Source organism: Monodelphis domestica, chromosome 6 (genome assembly GCF_027887165.1).
Source record: "Monodelphis domestica isolate mMonDom1 chromosome 6, mMonDom1.pri, whole genome shotgun sequence".
Taxonomy (NCBI): Eukaryota; Metazoa; Chordata; class Mammalia; order Didelphimorphia; family Didelphidae; genus Monodelphis; species Monodelphis domestica.
Window position 1 is genome coordinate 72,659,580 of NC_077232.1, and position 13,341 is coordinate 72,672,920.

At 40.9% G+C, this 13,341-nt stretch overlaps 1 protein-coding gene across 5 annotated transcripts in view; it reads left to right on the plus strand.

The window, feature by feature from the left end:
• Window positions 1–3,528: 3,528 nt before the first annotated feature.
• The window catches only part of PCGF3 (polycomb group ring finger 3), a 144,524-nt gene continuing 134,711 nt past the window's right edge, over window positions 3,529–13,341 (plus strand). For 3 of the 5 annotated variants that reach the window (XM_007496963.3, XM_001366232.4, XM_056802250.1), the window contains exon 1: window positions 3,540–3,731. The gene's annotated coding sequence lies outside the window, so the exon portion shown is untranslated. Of the gene's footprint in view, window positions 3,838–13,341 lie in introns of all 5 variants that reach the window. The other 2 variants (XM_007496965.3, XM_056802251.1) reach the window with 2 other exon arrangements.

Below are 13,341 nucleotides of genomic sequence, written 5' to 3' on the forward strand. Positions count from 1 at the left end.
CAGTTGAGATTAGATCATAAATTCCTAGTGGACCCAAGAAGCCTGGTTTTGTATTTTGCTTTGGAGGAAAACACCATTTTTTTTGAGAAAAAAAATGAGAATATCTTGGAAGGACCTGTAGAAAATAGCCACCAGGATTTCACTTGGGTGATAAAAATGGATTGAAAGAATCACAAAGGAGAAGAGATTCTAGGGTGATAGTGATCTGGAAGTAGCAATTGGGAGAAAGGATTATTCTAACTTCTTCTACCTCAAGTAGAGTGTGTGTGAGGGAAGGTAGGAATGGAGGTAAGGTGGAGTAGAGGTAGTAAATTCACCTGGTGCCTGGAAGAAACCTCTCTTCTTACAGGACTCCGTAAAGAGAGCACTTCTCTAGTCCAACAGAAAGTGACTCGATTCATTTACACTAAAAATTTCAGGAACCCACATTTTCATAAAATGTCAATATTGACCCCAATTTAGTGAAGAAGGAATTTGCTCTGAGGTTAGGAGACTTGATCAGGTTCATACATCTAGCAAGTGTCAAAGTCAGGATGTGGCAATACTTTTGGAAAAACTTCAACTTTGATTCAACTGGTCCTCAAATCAGGAAAGGGAGTCAGGTTTGGAAGTGCTTCAGAAATACAAAATGGAGCAACTAACAGTTTTTTCCTTCATAACATCTCCTGTATAGGTCTCCTTGATACTTACACAACTACTTGGTACTGGATCTCATCACTTCATTCTGACCTGGATGGCTGCAAGGCTCCAGTTTTTTTCTTTTTCTTTTTTTCCTGGTTTATCACCTCACCTTTAGTTTGTCTCCACTGTAATACATCCTCTGTCCTAAAGCTCAGATCTGAATATCTTCCTCCCTCTTCCCACTTCTATAAACTTCAAAGACTATCTATTACTTCCTAAGATCAAACATACAATCTTCTGTTTGGCTTTTAAAGCCTTTCATAACCTAGCCTCAATCTACCTTGTCAGTTTTCTTATACCTTATTCCCCTCTGAGTACCTAATGATCCCCACCCTGCAAGTAACTTCCTTCTGGAATTACCTTTCATCAACTCAGTCAAGAACAGGTCATACCAGATGAACCTCATTTCCTTTTTTGACGGGATATTAAACTGGTAGGTTAGGGAATGCTATAGTCATAATTTGCCTTTATTTCAGGGAAACATTTGACAAATTCTTTTGTATTATATGTTGCATATATGGTATTTGAAAGTTGTCTCAATTAATATAGGCATTCCTACCTAACTGTCCCAGGTTTATGTTTTTGTCTGTCTTCCCAGCACTTAGCAAAATGGTAGGCACATACTAAGCAACTAATAAACGCTCACAGATTGATTAGATTGATTGAAGAGACTGATTGATTGATTGATTGCAAACTGATTTGAGGTGGTCTATACCAAAGACAAGCAAGGAACCAAAAGGTTTGTTAACTACCACTCCTACACCCTTTTCTCCCAGAAGGTGGTAACAATGGATGAGAGCAGATAGAGAGCTACTCAGTCTTAATGATGATGTGATTTTTGAGCTTTTGTGAATAATCTTTGAAAAATAGTAGAGAATGGGATAAATGCTACAGGACTTAGAGGTGGACAAATGTTCAACCAGAGAAGAGCAGGCCTGCAAATTATAGGCTAATGAATTTTACTTTAATTCCTAATAGAATTCTAGAATTTGTTGTTAAAAAAATGGTTTGAAAACATTTAGAAGGGGAAGTGGTTTGTCAAGAACAGGTCATACCAGATGAACTTCATTTCCATTTTTTGAAAGGATACTAAACAGGTAGATCAGGGAATGTTGTAGTCATAATCTGCCTAGATTTCAGGGAAACATTTGGCAAATTCTCTCATACCATGTTTGTGAGAGATAGAGTCGGGATGATTGTATAATTAGGAGTTGGAATAAGCTGAGTGGCCAGCAATAAAGAATAGGCATTAATGGGTTATTAAGTACTCATCAAATGCTCCAAGGATATGTTCTTGGTCTTATATTGTTTGTTTTTTATCAACAAAGCACAGGGCTCCTTTACAAATTTATAGGCAACACAAAACTAGATAGTCTAGCCAACATTTTGGTGACAATGGGTTAATTAAGCTTAAGAAAGAAGTCTTCAGCTTAGAATGATGAATTGAAAGAATTTTTAAAAATGAAATTTATTTTTTTATAACTCTTACCATCTGTCTTAATAGTAATTCTAAGAGAGAAGAGAGGCAATCAGGTTAAGTGACTTGCCCAAGGTCACACAACTTGGAAGTTTATGAGGCCACATTTGAACCCAGGTCCTCCAAGTCTGGGTGCTCTATCCACTGTACTACCTAGCTGCCCCCAAAATATGAAATTTAATAGAGATAAATGTAAAGTCCTCTACTTGGGTTCAAAGAATCAATTGCACAAGTATAAAGTAGAGAGCTGTGACTAGTCAATGGTTTATGTGAAAAATATCTGAGAATTTTAACGCATGGAAAGCTCAATGAGACAAAACATCACAGCCACAAAAGTTAAAACCTGCTTTAAGAAACAGTGGGAAATGATAATCCCATCGTACTCTGAAAACATTGAGGATTGTATTTAGTTTCCAGGAAACATTTTACAAAGACCATTTTCAAGTTGAAGGTTATTGGGAGGTCTGATGGTCAGGAACCCACAGGTCATTCAATTTAAGAGTAAGAAGATTGGTTGAAGCACCTGTGAGCATTTAACCTAGAGAAAAAACTTGTCCTCAAGTATCTTAAGGGTTGTCAACAGAAAGGTTTTAATGCTCTTCAGGTGCTCCTTAATCTATTTATTCTCCCTTTAACAATTCCACCCTTCCTCCTTTCCTTCAGCTTGGCCCCAGAAAGCAGAGCCAGGAGTTATGGGTGGAAGTCCCTGAGAGGCTGGTGTCACCTTGATAGGAAGAGCTCCACCTTTCTCCTCTTCACGGAGGGATGAGTCCGTAGGCTCAGAAGGGAGTGAGTTCCACTTTCTAGGGATCTTCAAGTGAAGGTTAGATGACCACTTGTTGGGGACCCTTTGCGAGGTGGGGTAGTGGGGTGGGGTGGAATCACTTAAGGACTTTTCAGCTTAGAGTCTGTGATTCTGAGAAGTGTCAAAGTGGCCCTGACATCGTTTCTTCCCTTTGGGGGTCAGGCGGTGTGGGGTAAGTGGCTTGGTGGGGGTATCTTTTCAGCTCTTCCTTCCCAAAGTCTCCACATCTTTCCTTTCCACCATCAGGCGGGTGTCCCCCTGTACCCCCACCCCGGGCTCTGGCCTCAGACCAGGGTTTGGTGGGGGCTGACCCTCTTGGAGGGAGGGTGGCTCCGAGGGGTCTCCAGGCTGCAGGGCTGGTAAGGCAGGCGGCGGTCCCGCCCCCACAGATAACCTCCACGCCCAGCCAGGTGATCCAACGCCTCTCGGTCGGAGCTCGGGGACTTTTTTGGCCGCGCCGGCGCTGTCGCCCCCACCCCCACCCTCGCGGCCGGCCTTCCCCGGTTTGCTCGGCTCCGTCGTCGCCCCCGCGTGCCGAGGGGCGGGGGGAGCCCCGGGTGCCGGGCCAGCGCAGTGCGCATGCTCGGAGCGCGGCGCCCCCGACTCCTCGCTCGGCTGGGCTCGGGCATTTCCGCCTCTTTGTTTTAAACTCCGGACGGATTTTTTTTTCCTCCTTTTCGGGGGGACCGGGAGGGAGCTGCGCCCCCTCCCCCCTTCCCCCTCCCCGCGCGGCCCCCGCGCGCGGCCCCGCCGATCGGCGACTCGCAGGTCAGTCAGTGCGCCGGCCCCTCGGGCCCTCCGACCGCGGCCCCTTCGGGCCCCCGCCACCCCCGGCCCGGCTCCGTCTCGGGGGCCACGCTCCCTCAGACCCCAGGTTCGCCCTCCCGCCCCTGCTGGGTCTCCTCCGCCTTGGCGGCCTGGGGGCTCAGTGCCTCTGGGCCCGGGCGGGGAGGGGCCCCGTTCGTCCGGGCCCGGCCCCCCCAGCCCCGGCGGGCCCCGCGCCCGGGCCTCGTCCCTTTAAATTCTCTGTTGTCGGGCCTCGCCGGCCTTCCCCGGCCTGATCGGCCTCCGCCTCCCCAGCCACCCCGGCTCTCCCGAGGCCCCCGGGGCTGCCCTAGCCGGCGAGGCCCTGGGGGCCCGAGGGGCCGACCCGACCCAGCCCAGCCCTGCCCGCGCGGCTCAACTTTGTTGGGCTGCAGCTGGAGCTTCTCAAGGACGTGTTGGGGTGTGAGTGAGTGTGTGTTTGTTTGGGGGCGTGTGAGTGTGGATGTATTGGGGGGCACCCTCCTCCACTTGGCCGGCGTTTTGTCTTTTCCGTAGTTCCCTGACCGGGGGGGGGAGTAGCTAGGGAATTGGGGGGGGAATGGGTGGAGAAGGGTTGGGGTGTGTGTGTTTGTGTGTGTTTTAGTAAGGGGTGGTTAAGGACTCAATAGATCAGGAACCAAATCTGTCTCCTTTCCAAAGATGATGGTCGTAGAGCCCAGACTCCCAGGGTCGGGGTAGGGGTGGGGGGCGTGTAGACTGTTTGTAAAGGTTACAGTTTGAAATAAAAATTAGCTTGATGGGGGAAAGATGGAGCTCTCCAGGGTATGTGGGTGGACGGGGGGGGGGGGAGCTTTCTTTCTCTGCCCCCACCCCCCAGATTGGGAGAATATTTAAGTATTATAGATGGGGGCCGAGGTGCTTGATTTTTTTTTCCTTGAAGCCCCCCCCCCCCCTTCCCCATCCCTTAGAATTTAACAGAACGTTTCCTCCCCCCTTTGTTTAAGATGTTTAAGGAGGACATAGTGAATTTCCTGGGGGGTGGGGGGATGAACATGACCTTTATTAGGGATAATTTTGATTCTTTATTTGTGGAAAGATTAAGACCACAAAACCTGATGGTGTCTCTTGGCGTCATGATATAGCTTGGAGCTTTAGAAAGACTCTGCAAGTGTCAGGTGTTGGAAGACAGGGTTATATAGGTAGCAAAACTGACTGATGAGGAAACCTAACAGAAGTTAAGGGTTGATGCTTGGAGCCATATAAGATATGGGGGAAATCTGTCTTCCAAAAAAGTGACTGTCTTCACATTTTCTTCTGGGGAAATAATTATTTCTGAAGCTTCAGTTATCTTTCCACAGCAACAGAACTCGTAACTGAACTGTGTTTCCTGTGGGTATTTAAATGATTTGGGAAAAATGATTCTTGTAGCTTGATTTCATTAGATCCAGAACTTTTTATACATGTTTTCTTTTTACAGCATCTTTTTAAATTTTATTTTCGCTTCATGTTTGTTTGATTGCAATCCAGGGTTGGGGAAATAGAACTCCTGATTTGATCTTTAGACAATGACTATGCCTTTTAATTAAGTTAGCCATACTGCTTCAGGTTCTCTCCCCCCCCTCCCCCCTTCTTCTGACTTAAGTGTTAGGGGATTAGGGTTGAGAATATATTTAAGAAATTTCCAGCTAGTACAACACCTTTTACCCAACTTATTATTGAATTGACATTAATGTGTCATAGTGCCCATTAAATTTGTTCTTTCACTGCAATGTGGGAAGGTTTGACAGGCACACTACGGCTGGAGGGAAAGCTGCTTCCCCCCATTTGAAGTTAGCATTGGTTCATAGATATCAATTTATATGTGGAAGACAACCTGGAGATCATCTAGGCTAGCCCTCACATTTTATAGATAAGGCATCTGAAACCTGGGGAATGAAGTAACTTCTTCTAAAAGTCAGATGGTATAGGATTCAACTCTGGTGGTCTTTGTTTGACAGATTCTTTATTCACTGTGCCACTCTGCCTCTAATGAGTTTTATTTTTTAATATTTTAGGTGTTTGGTTTTTTTTTTTGAAAATGTACAGAAAAATGTAAATTTGTTAGATTAGTTACCACCCTGTCAATTTGGTAGGTGCTCTCTATACATGATGTTTTAATTTAAGTTTAGAAACTAGTTATCACTTTTCCCTTGTTCTCTATGATATGAAAAGATCAGAAATATGTAATTTATTTCCATCTGATGATTTTGTACTGGTCCTGTTAAAAACTACAAAATAATTTCAATTTTAGCTCATGTTCTGATTTAATTTGATCAGGTTTCAAACTCTGGCAGGTCCTGTTAATATCCCACAGGCAACTCAACCACAACATGTTCAAAACCAAGCTCATTATTTTTTCCTCTTAAAAACTATTTCTCTTGATTCCATTCTTTCTGTTTAAGGCACATCCTTTCACCTAGTTTCCTATGTTCCTAACCTTGGGTTTGTCTTTGACTCTTCTTTCTTCACTTTTCCAATCATTTGTCAAGTCCTGTGGCTTCTGCCTTTGAAACATCTCTAACTTCCATTTCCTTTTCTTATGTATTCAACTCGGCAGGACCTCATTATCATCTAGACTGTTGCAGTGGCCTTCTTAAAAGCCTTTTCTCTTTCTGTTTTGACCCTCCTTCCTCCCAACCCCAAAATCATTTTTCACCCATCCCTATGCTTAGAAGTCTTCAGTGATTCAGGATTGCCTACCAAATACAGTTTAGGTTCTTCTGTGTAGCAAAGTTTTCCAAAATCTAGTGCCACACTAACTTTTCAGCTTTATTTCATATTGTGCTTAATCCACCAACTCTTAAATTCAAGCCAAATTAGTCTACTCTGCCTCCAGAATAACCCTGTATGTAGTCTTATGGCTCTTTGCTTGTGCTCAGTTTCCTATTTCTGGAATGCCACTTCTTTTCCCTTTTCCTACCAGTCAATTTGTCTGTCAAATCCCTTCACTAATATTAAGCCCTCCATTACTTATTAACATCCAGAATAGTTCTTGGAACATAGTAGGGGCTTTAATAAATGCTTTTTGATTAATTAGCAATGCAAATCCCAGTACCAGTGAAATCATGGCTTACTATTTGTCCATAGTCCAAAGACTAGCCTAATAAATTTGCCTATCAGAAGATTGGCCATCACTGCTTATAAAAACAGTTTACTAAAGTGTGGTAGTGATGAGGGTGGCTGAAATCTGTTGGTAGATAAGTCTTGAAATATTAAACTGATCCTTAAAAAAGTATTTGCTCTAAAATATATGAGAACTTGTCTAGCATTTGAGAACTTCTTGATAAGTAAATGCTTTCTAAAAGAACTTGTTCAGTCATGTCCTACTCTTTGTGACCTGGTGGACCATAATGTTGATAGGGTTTTCTTGGCAAAGATACTGGAGTTGTTTGCCATTTCCTTCTCTGGTGGATTAAAACAGAGAGGTTAAGTGACTTGCTCAGGGTCACACAGCTAGTAAGTGTCTGAGGTTAGATTTGAATTCAGATGTTCCTGACCCCAGGCCTGGCACCCTACTCACTGAGTCTTCCAGCTACCCCTAAAAGAATTTGCAAGAATGGAAATTAGACTTGTGATTTGATTGGTATAGGCAACTCTTAGGTGAGTAAATTCTACACGTGCAGATTGATACTTTGCAGTTCATAATCTTTTTGAGAGTCGCCTAAAACCCCCAAATCTGCAGTGACTTGCTCAGGGTTATACAGCCTATATCTCTTAGAGGTGGGATTTGAATCCAAGGCTTCCTGGCTTTTGGATTGGCATGCTCTAGCAAATGTTACCACAACACTTATCAGAACTTATACAAAATGTAAATGAAGATTCTTTAGACATTTAAGAAAAATGTATTACACTTGGGAAAAACAAGCTTTTGCTTAAGTGATTTTGTGACTGATATGCAGTGTTGCCACCCTATTGAGTTGTTCTTCCTGCTTGAGGGATGGTAATGACTGGATAATCTGACCCTACCCATTATAGGTTTGCAGTTTTGAGGAAGAAATTGCTGTAGATTTTAGGCTTTACTTTCCTCTTGCTTGAATTTTCTGGCTACTGCAACCATCCTTATGGAATTTTCTGAAACACTTGAAAAGTATGTATGTTGAACACCACCATGTGTGCCCTTATGGTCATTATACCTACAGGCTTTTGTATATTGTTAAAAAGGTTATCTGAATATAACTGTGTAAATGACAATGACTTAAACATAGGCTTAATGGTCTTGGGAGGGCATTCTCTTGTGTTTCAAGATCTTGATGATGTTCAATGCTCTACAAAGTGACAAGAATTTCTTTTTGATTTTTAAAAAAAATCTCTTACTTTCTTAGAATCCATACCAATAATTGATTCTAAACAGGAACAGTAAGGCAAAGTGACTTGACCAAGATCACACAACTAGGAGATTTCTGAGGCCAGAGTTGAACCCTGGTCCTGACTCCAGGCTTGGTGCTGTATCTACTATGTTACTTAGCTGCTCTATTCTCTTTCTTTAAAGAACTGAACTAACTAAAACCCTTACCCTCCATTTAGGTATTTGATTGGATTTTTTGTTGGGATTTTTATTGTTGCCCAACAAGTATTTTAGGAATTGAATTGACTTAATCAGTTTCTTTAATTTGGGCTTTCTTATAAAATTTTTATTTATCAAATATAAGTAGTGTTATAATTGGTTGTGTGATTTATATTTTATTTGGATCTCTACTTTTTATTATCTAATTAATTGAAAAATGAGAACTGATTTTAAGGTTAAAATTTAATTATTCTTTTAGCATTGAAAGATCTGGAGCCTATGAGTTAATATTTTCTTATATTTTAAAACCTGGTAGCCTTAAAAAACCCTAAAAATATCCTTTCTGATGAACATTTTTGTTCTGTGAGGTTGAATAGTAAGACAAAGAAATTACTAAACACAAAAGCAAATAATTGATGTAAATAAAATAAATTCTGGCTAAAAGTAGACAAAGATGTCATACTTTCATGGATGTACATTTTTCAGGTTAACTCATTACTAAAATGATGCATTTGAAAGATAGCCTATGATATTTTAATGATTTGGGAAGGATGCTCTAATTGGAACTTCTATTTGTAAATACACTGAAACCTATAAAAACATACACAAAAATAAGTAGCTGGTTCTAGAGCCCTGCAAGAACCTTCAGATTTGGTTGTTTTGTTTTCGGTATTAAAAGAGAAGTTATAAAATGTACATATATACACATATATGTCTATACCTATATATACGTATTCTATCCAGTTCATTTAAAAACATTTTTTTAATGCTTACCTTCTATCCTAGAATTGATACTAAGTATCAGTTCCAAGGCAGAAGTAGGGGCTAGGCAATTGGGATTAAGTGACTTCCTTAGGGTCACACAGCTAAAAAGTGTCTATCTTGCTCCCCCATACAGTTACTCTGAATTTTTCTTTCTGAGGGATGTAGAGAGGAAGAGGAACAGCATTAGACTTTTAACCATTTCAGTTTTTTTTGGTTTTTTTTTTTTTGCTGATCAGGGAAGGCCAGTGAAATTCCCTATTCAATCTTTAGCAGAGCTGATAAGATTTACTTGGGTAGGAGGAAGCTAATACTTTTAACGAAAATTATATTTTTGCTCCTTAGTAGACATTGTAACTATTGATTATTTATTTCTTGTGAATTTAAATTACTTATTAAGCCGCTCTATCATAGATATTCAGGAGTTATGTATTTATTAGCTTTATACTTATGTTACATATATACTTACTGTTTTTCCCATTAGAATGCAAGCTTTTGAGAATAGGGATTATTTCATTATATTTCCAGCTCTAGTACAAAACCTTGAACACAATAGGCACTTAATAAATACTTATTTATTAATTGGCCTTGGGCTAATTACTTTTTTCCCCCATCTGTAAAATGTGAAAAATCATAGCTCTTCCATCTCATAGGATCCGTATCCTTTGAAAGAAATTAGGTGAAACACTTTATTTTATGCAAACATCTAGTAAGCTAATCAAAATCAAGTCACTACCAATAGGTAGTATTGATTCTAAGACAGAAGGTGAGGATTTTTTTTCACCCCATGTATTTATTCTACTATATACCAGTTCACAGCTTAATGGGGAGGAAGAGAAAACTGTATAGAAATAAAATACATTTTAAAGGATAATTTGGAGATCATTTCAGAGGGAGGACACAATAAGGAAGACTGGGAAAAGTTTCTTGGGGAAGGTGGGATTTTAATTGAAACTTGAGGGAGATCAGGAAACAGGTGAGGCAGAAAATGTCAGGCAGGCTTATCAGCCAGTGAAAATATATTAAAATAAATAAGAATGTCTTGTTCCAAGGAACATCAAGGTGGACAAAGTTACTAGATGAAAGTTATGTAGAGTTATTTAAGATAAAAGAATACTAGAAAGGTAGGGGAAAAATCAGATTATGGAAGGCTTTTAAAAGCCAAACGATTTCCTTTTTGATCCTGGAAGTAAAAATGAGTCCCCAGAGTTTATGTAGTATTTTATTGGAAGACTGACTAGAATGGGGAGAGATTTGATGTGGGGAGGCCAATCAGCCCATGTTATCAAACCTATGACATGCACACTAAAGGGGGTGGGGGGGAGCAACGCTAGGTGGCAGTGTGTCACTCAGACCTCTCACTCAGCAACATGTGCCCTTGCCCAAGCAGAGTTTGCCATAGTTTGTTACTAGAAAGCCAGAGGGACACAGGGTGGGACTGCTCCCCTCCCTCTCTCCACGAAGTTTGCAGTTTGGGCACTCAGTCTCTAAAAGGTTTGCCGTCACTGATCCAGGCATTAGGTGATTAGGGCCTGTACCAGAAGAGTGGTAATGTCAAGAGGAGAGAAAGGGAGAAATATCAATGTTAGAATTAAGATTTGGCAATTAAATAGATTTGGGGGATAAGTATGAGTGAGGAATTGAGGGTGACACAGGTTGTGAGACTAGGTGTCTTGGAAGCAATAGGAAAATTAGGAAGGAGGGGTTGTGGGGGAAGATTTTAAATTTTAGACATAATTATTTTAAAATGCCTACAGGACACCCATTTGTAGATACCCTGGAAGCAGAGGGAAATGGGAGACTGAAGGTCAAGAGAGAGGTTAGGGCTGGATAAAAAGATCTGAGAATCATCTGAATAGAGATGATAATTAAATCCATGGGAGCTGATATCACTGAGTGGAAAAATATAGATGGAGAGAAGAGAGTCCAGGACAGAGCCTTGGGGAACAATATCCATGTGCTTGGATCAATATCTAGCAGAGGAGACTGAGGAAGAATGGTTAGATTAATAGTAGAATCAGGAGAGAATAATGCCATGAAAAACTAGAGAGGAGAGAATTAAGAAGAAAATGGACAACAGTATCAAAGATTGCAGAGAGACCAAGAAAGATGAGGATTGAGAAAAGGCCATTCGATTTGGCAATTAAGAGTTATTAGTAATTTAAGAGAGCAGTTTTAGCCTACTGAGATCTGCAGCCAGGTTGTAGAAAGTTATGAGAATACGAGGAAAGGAATAGCCTTTTCAAGGAGGGGATGGACTGATCAAGTGAGAGCTCTTTGAAGATTTAAAGACTTAAGTATGTTTTGTAGGCAGCAGGGCAGCAGCCAATAGACAGGGAGAGATTGATTGAAAATAAATGAGAGAGTGGATGACAGAGGGGACAATTTAGGGAGAGATTGAAAATAAGTGAGAGTGTAGATGATAGAGAAACTAGTATGCTGGAGAAATTGGGATGGAATGGGCTCACTTATGTAGATCTCATTTTTTAGATGGATTTGCCTTAGCATGGAGAGGAGCCACCTCTTCCTCTGAGACAGAGGTAAAGGGTGGGGGGGCACTCTGAGAGAATGTCTTAGTTTTTTTCAATGAAATTAAGTCCAGTCTCTCAGCTGATACTGTGGAGGAAGGAGAGCTATTGGAAAAGCCATTTTGGTGATTAGGGTGTGTAAAATGTTTGCCTTGCTTCAATGAAACTAGGTAGTTAAGTTTTATATTATATTTTCTTCAGATTTATTTAGCAGCATGAGAGTATGAACAAAGACAGAAGATGGTGGGAATAATTCAAGGTTGAGCTTGCCAAGGTAATATTGACAGTAGAAGGGACTCTGTGAGACTTAGGATAGAATTAAAATGATTAACCAAAGGGCCAGAATGGGAAAGAAGACTTTAGCTAGTGAAAAGTGATGGAGGTATTGGAAATCATATTGAGATGGAAGCAGAGGGTTAGGGGGTTGTCAGGCAGAGAAGTGGAATCACAAGATTGTGGTCAAATTTTAAAAGCTAAAAGTGAGGTTGGCTAATGAGGTGAATTTTCCTTATTAGATTTATAGAACCAAATTAAGCCATCATAGTGTGTCTTTTACTTCATTCAAATTCTGATCTATTTGAAAAAACAGATTCAATTGTAGTTATCCTATCATAAAAAATTTGACCTCTTTTTCTTTACCTAGTTACTATTTTAATCCTGTCTACCACCTTACTGCTTTTCATAGTTTTGCTATTTATCTAGTAATAAATAGTTGTTCCCAGCACATTATAAATGAAATTAGCATGGGATAAGTTATGGGCAATGAGCCATTGCTTAATATATTTTAAGAAATAAAATGCCTGTTGAGGAGGCAGAGCCAAAACAGTGGAGTTGTAGGAAGAGCTCCTCTCCATAAAATGAAACATCTAGAAAACACACTATATTGAATTCTGATGGGGAAATCTAGAAAAAGTCACAGTAAGTTATTTGTCCAGTCTGGCTTGGTATAGGAAGACAGAGAAATCTTTGGACTTTGGGAATGGATTGGAACTAGGAGCAGGAGTATTCCATTGCCCTGGGAAGGGCTGTTGTTCACCATGGCAGGAGAATATCCCAGACCCTTATCCAGGTACTACCTGACCCATAACTGGGTCACCATGATTGGGACTGCTGCCAACTGATAGCTTCTTTGCTTAATATCCAGTTCTGAATCATAGATTCAGGATAAACTGAGAAGGGGATGTGTACATTGTACCAAGACAGAAGATCAGAAGGAAGCAGTAACTGTGGTAGTTGGGCCTTAGTTCCAGCACCTAGTATAGTCTGCAGAGGAATAGCCAGGGCAGGAATCCCAAACCAAAGAGAATTCTGTCAATCTTACCCCACAGAGTTTTCCAGTTGGCTGATAGAGGCTGAATCTAGCATCTGTCTACTGTTCAGATCTAAACCCAGGTCAGGAATGTGCAGAGCTCAAATAAGGTTGGGTAGCAAATACATTTTGCCCTGGATTAGACCACATTGGAAGCACTGAAAGTTTGCAGGACCCCAGGCTGTCTCTGGGACCATGGAATAATATATATAATATAATACCCAGTACTCCAAGAAAGCAGTTGCAGGACCACTCAGACCTTTTCTCCAGATGTGCTGCTGAGACCAGTACTAACGTCAAGTCTGAAGTCAAGAAGTAATCTGGAAGAATGAGCAAACAAGAAAGAATCCTATCATAAAGAGCCATTTTTAAGGTAGAGATGTTTAAGTGAACTAAATCCAAAAGCATTTATAAGCGGTGACCTAAAGAAACAACTTGGGCAAAAAATTCAGCTAGAGTGTTTGTACATTA